Source organism: Heteronotia binoei, chromosome 6 (genome assembly GCF_032191835.1).
Source record: "Heteronotia binoei isolate CCM8104 ecotype False Entrance Well chromosome 6, APGP_CSIRO_Hbin_v1, whole genome shotgun sequence".
In the NCBI taxonomy this organism is placed as follows: domain Eukaryota; kingdom Metazoa; phylum Chordata; class Lepidosauria; order Squamata; family Gekkonidae; genus Heteronotia; species Heteronotia binoei.
This window is the reverse complement of record NC_083228.1, coordinates 106,251,285-106,257,052: the sequence shown is the minus strand read 5'-3', so window position 1 is coordinate 106,257,052 and position 5,768 is coordinate 106,251,285. Positions and strand designations below refer to the sequence as shown.

General features: G+C 41.9%; 1 non-coding gene across 1 annotated transcript; it reads right to left on the bottom strand.

The window, feature by feature from the left end:
* Positions 1–1,361: 1,361 nt before the first annotated feature.
* Positions 1,362–1,428, bottom strand: TRNAA-AGC (transfer RNA alanine (anticodon AGC)). Its single transcript has one exon. It is a non-coding gene; the product is annotated as a tRNA-Ala (tRNA).
* Between the last annotated feature and the right edge of the window lie 4,340 nt (positions 1,429–5,768).

Sequence of the window (5,768 nt, the reverse complement as noted above, 5' to 3'; positions counted from 1 at the left end):
GGTGGGGGAGGAAAATGTCTGCTGGGCACTTTATTAAACTCTACGGAGACTGATTCTCATTGAGTATAATGGATAATTGATCTGTAGGTATCTGGGGCTCTAGAGAGGCACCAAACATTCAGCAGAGCATCTGGTACCCCTCCTCAAAACAATCCCCAAGTTTCAAAAAGATTGGACCAGGGAGTCTGTGAGCTCCCAAAGAAGGTGCCCCTATTCTCCATTATTCCCTATGGAAGTAAGGCATTTAAAAGGAGCACAGTTCCTTCAAATGTGATTGCCCAGTACTACTTTTGGAGTTCAGTTGTGCTTGTCACGCCCTTGCTCCTGGGTTCACCCCCAAAGTCTCCTTGCTCCACCTCCAAAATTCCCAGATATTTCTTGAGTCAGACTTGGCAACCCTATTTTAAGACCCCATGAAATGAAAGAAAAAGGCATGTTTTTATGCTCCGGCAGGGCTTTGTTTGTAAAAAAAAGTCCAGCAGGAACTCATTTGCATATTAGGCCCCACCCCCTGATGTCACCACTTTTCCGCAGAATACTTTTTTTTTGTAGAAAAGGCCCAGCAGGGACATATTAGGCCACATCCCCTGACACCAAGCCCGCTGGAACTGCGTTCCTGTATGTTCTTGCTCAAAAAAAGCCCCGTGCTCCAGCTTGATTTAACGGCATATTTTTTTATCATCTTACTTGATTTTCATGGTGTGTTTTTATGTTCTAGTTTGGTGTTTAGTTGTTCTAATAGCTGTATGGATTTATTGTACTGCTTGTGTTGTGAGCCATCTCATGCAGTTCTCTGAAGAGAAAGCATAAATATTGTATTAAAAATAAGTTAATAAAAGCAGTTGTCCCAATTTACTTCCCAGGCCATGCAGCAACCAAATGGACCTTTCAATGTGATTACTGTCTTTTTTCCTGTTGTCAAGTCACAGCTGACTTTCCTGTGGAGTTTTCAAGGCAACAAGATGTTCAGAGGTGGTTTGCCACTGGCTGCCTCTGTGCCATGACCCTGGACTTCCCATACAACTACTAACCAGGGCTATCCCTGCTTAACATCAGGGATCTGATGAAAATAGGCTAGCCTGGCATGGGAAAGGGGGGGGGCAGCAAAAATGTTACTTTCTAGTAGAAAATATCAAGTGCTTTTCCTTCAGACAATCAAGATGTATTTGACATACAAAACACAGACTGATGTTTTCGAGGCTTCCCTACACCACTAATTTAGAGATGAACATATGAAGCTGCCTTATACTGAATCAGACCCTCGGTCCATCAAAGTCAGTATTGTCTACTCAGACTGGCAGTGGCTCTCCAGCATCTCAGGCTGAGGTTTTTCACACCTATTTGCCTGGACCCTTTTTAGTTGGAGATGCCAGGGATTGAACCTGGGGCCCTCTGCTTGCTAAGCAGATGTTCTACCACTGAACCACCGTCCCTCCCCAGTTATGATGATGATGATGATTAATTGGATGTTAATTGCACCAGGCCAGCACAAGCCAGCCTCTGGGTGATGTACAGAACACCCACACACACACACATATATATAATAAAGTTTACAAATTACAAGTTAAAATAACACAATCATTTCAGTTAAAAGTTTTCCAAAAATCTCAGATGGCATCCTATGAGTTTTTGTTCACATTCTGGACTACCAGGGCATCATAACTTACAAAAGCACCTGAGGGAAAATAGGAAAAGGGAAGGTGCCAGCCGATGACCAACCATTGCTGCCGTCAACCAAAAGCCTGGAGGAACACCTCTGCCTTACAGGTCCTGTGGAATTGCATAAGGTCTCACAGGGCCCTGATGTCATTTGGAAGACAGTTCCACCAGATCAGGGTCATGACCTTAAAGACCCTGGCCCTGGCTGAGGACAGTGAGGCTTCCTTAGAGCCAGGGATCACCAGTAAGTTGTTATCAATGGAGTTGTAATGCTTTTCCAGGAACATACCGGAGGAGATGGTCCTGCAGATATGTTGGTCCCAGACTGCTTGAGGCCTTGAAGGTCAAAACCAGAAATAAATAATTGGTTTTCAAATCTATCTTTAAAAAATCAAGACACTCTTTCCCTAAGGAGATGAGGGTAGCATAGTGTACACAATTCCATGTTACCTGTCCAACAACAGTGTGATATAGATTACCCCACTGAAGTCTCTCCCCACTCTCCATCCACAAATCTCTGGAAATTTGCCAACCTGCAGTTGGCAACCCTACCTGGTACCTATTTTACTCTCCTTCGGGTGAGTGGTCAAAACATTCCTTTTTACTGAGGCTTTTAAAAGATTTTATGGTCTGCTTCTAGACAGAGGACTGACTCCTTTATGAAGATCACAGACTGTTGACTTGTTCTGTGCTTTGGGAAAAAGAATGAAAGAAAGAAAAGTACTGCCTGGATGTTGTGTTAATTTTATTCCCTCTTTCAAGATTTGCTTATTACTAATTTTATCCTGTTTTATTGCTTTATTACATTATTTTACTTTGTGAGCTGTCTTGAATGGGTCACTGGAAAGGCAACATATATTATCTAAATAAATGCCTAGAATCAGGCTGTACATATCACATGTTTGCTTATGATTGTCTTCTCAAATTCCATGAAATAAATAACGGATTTGATTTTTATAAAGCCTTTTCCTCACACAGCAGCCTCAAGAGCTATGAATTCAGCAACCCATTAATTTAACAGTGTAAAGGAGACATAAACCTGGTTCAAATGTTGCACTGGGGATGACTGAAAGGGAAAAAAACGAATGAACCCCATCTGAGGCCTCTGGAAATCTGGCGGGAAATCACAGGCTTGTAAACCAGCAACTTTTCCTCAGTAAAATGTGAAGTAATCTCAAGCTGAGTCAACTCCAAACAGACAACCTCAAGTGGCTGAAAAGAAAGCAGCCAAAATGAGGAGGAGGAAAGGTTCTGGATGGCTTATGTGCCATAAAGTTCAAATGTATGACATTTGTTTAAGGAAAATCAAAACCAATATCTTGACAGTAGTTCTGCTGCACATTTTCATTATATTGCCTGGTTATTTAAAGCTCTTTCCCATAATGTACAATAAACCATGCTAACTTATTAAAGCAGGGGCAGTATTATTAATTTATGTCTATTAAGGGCCATCACAGGTTCTAGTGATGGGATATTTCTTCCATCTCCATCTATACTCTTTACAACCAGATGTTCTTGAGACCTGGGACATATTCTTTCATTTACAGCATTCTTAAATATTTCTTGGATATTTCATTTCTCCAGGGTGCTTTCTAGACAGCTAGCCTTAAACTGCACAACAGAATAGCAATTCTCTCATACTGTTCTGGCTGTCTAACTTGTAAAAGGCCCAATATTGGGGGGTGGGGGGGCACATTGTCAGTTTTGGTATCTTAAGTAAAATCACTTGTGGATGTATTGAACTTTGGAAGGTAAGAAGATTCTAATTAATGCAACCCAGCCACATGGTGCCTCTGATTTTAAGAAACTTGTCATTTGCCAGTTCAGGTTAGGAGATAACATTTAACAAAATACTATCCTACAAAATAAATGCAGGATTTCAGTTGGTTACAGAGAAATTCAATTACATATGTTTTTGCAAAGTTTCATATTCATAGATCATTACAAACACCAAATTACCACATTGTCAATACCATTGTACAGAAAGGAATTATACACACTCTGATCTATAGCAAGGAGCCCAAACATAGCAGATGGGTTTGCCAGCTCCAGGCTGGGAAATATTTGGAGATTTTGGGAGTGGAGTCTGAGGGTGATGGGGTTTGGGGAGGGGAGGGACTTCAGTGTGGTATAATGCCATAGACATCTGCCCTGGACCCTTTTCAATTAGGCTTCAGTCCTGGCTGTCGGGCTGAAACAGCACTGATCACTTTGGTTGACAATTTGTTTACATCTGGATAAAGGCAGACTACAGCAGTTGACGTTTCTGGATCTAGCAGCAGCCTTTGATATAGTTGACAATTTGGTCCTGATCAACTTCATGGCCTCCCTGGAGGTGAAGGGAAATATCCTTGGTTGGTTCTCCTTGTTCCTTCAGGGATGCTCACAGAGTTGCTATTGGGAGGAGAGCTCTTCCTGACATGACCTGAATTGTGAAGTTCCACAGGCTTCTATCCTCTCTCTGATGTTATTTAACATATATATGCACCCTCTTGCTGAGATCATCAGGAGCTTTGCAGTCCGGTGCCATCAATATACTGACAAAACGTAGCTCTTTCTTCTTCTAGATAAGCTCCTAGTGGTAGAGCTCTCAGCACTATCCCAGTGCCTGGATGCCATAATCCAAAGGTTAAGGGGGAGATGGATCTAAGATAGAGGTCATGTGGTTGGGAAAGACTGAGATGCTAGCTGGAGGGTCACCGTTTTGACTTCATGGTATCCAGGTGAAAACTGTAGATTCTGTAAAGAACCTTGGGAGTGGTTTGGTTCTGCACTATTGCTGGATAAACAAGTGTCCATGGTAGCATGGTCAGCATTTTTTTACCTATGCCAGGCCCTCCAGCTGGCTCATTTGCCTGGGTTGGACCTTGCCATATTGACCCATGCAATGGTCACCTCCAGACTGAACTACTGCAATTCACCAGTATAGGGCCATCCTTGAAAATGCTTTGGAGACTGAAGGTGGTCCAGAATGTAGATGCCAGATTGCTGACCAGAACATCATGGTCAGTTCGTATTACTCCAATTATGCAGCAGCTGCACTGGCTACCTATTAGTCTCCAGATCCAATTCAAGGTGTTGGCACTAACCTTCAAAACCCTTAATGGTTTGGGACCCTGATAGTTATGGGGCCGCCTGTCCAATTATAACCCTTCACTCTCCCTTTGGTCATCATCTAGGGGCATCTTACAGTTACCTGGCTCCAGGGTGGCTCAGCTAGCTGTCACCAGGAGAACGGCATTCTTAGTCATGGTCTCTATGCTCTCAGATTGCACCCATACCCTGCCACACTTGTTTAGTTTCCACAGGGCATGCAAGGCCAAATTGTTTGGATTTGCCTTTGGAGTACAATCCATGTTTCAACTTTTTTTTTGTCAGTGGTACGGTGCTAGCCACATGTTTTAATAGCTTAACATTTTAATGTGAATATTTAACATCTGTTATCATTTTAGGTGGTTTAAAACTTACTTTTATGATTTTAATGTTGTAAGTCACTATGAGAACCTTTGGGTGAATGGTGACTAAAAATCTAGTACATAAATAGAGTCCACCATCCAAATTTGCCATCTTCTCCCACTGAACTGATCTCTATTGCCTAGAGATCAGCTGTTATCCCAACCTAGGGTTTGGCAACCCTACAGCCTACACAAAATACGGGGGTGGATCTCATGCTTCCTTCATGGTTACAAAAGCTTCTGAACAGAGTAAAGGAAAATATCTTCCCATGTAATTTCAGAGTGCTTTCTTGTGCTGTTATCAAGTTTCTGCTGATTGATGGCTGATAACTCACACTATTAATATTTTTCCTTGAGCACTAATTATACTGATGAGTACATATATAAAGAGAAAACAAAAAGCCAAGTCTGCAACCAAACCTAGCAAAAGTTGTCTGAGATTACCTTCAATCTTGTTAAAAGTGAATGGTTTTTGGGGGGAGGAAGTGCTGCCAAAATGTGTATTCAGATATTAAATGGAAAAAGTCAATGTTGCAGGAAAATTCTAACTTGGCCCCTTTATGAATCAACCCCTTAAAATATGCAGGTTATTTACACATTGTTTGAAGCACTTAGAATCACTAGTGGCCTGTAAGCTTGTAGAATTTAATGGCC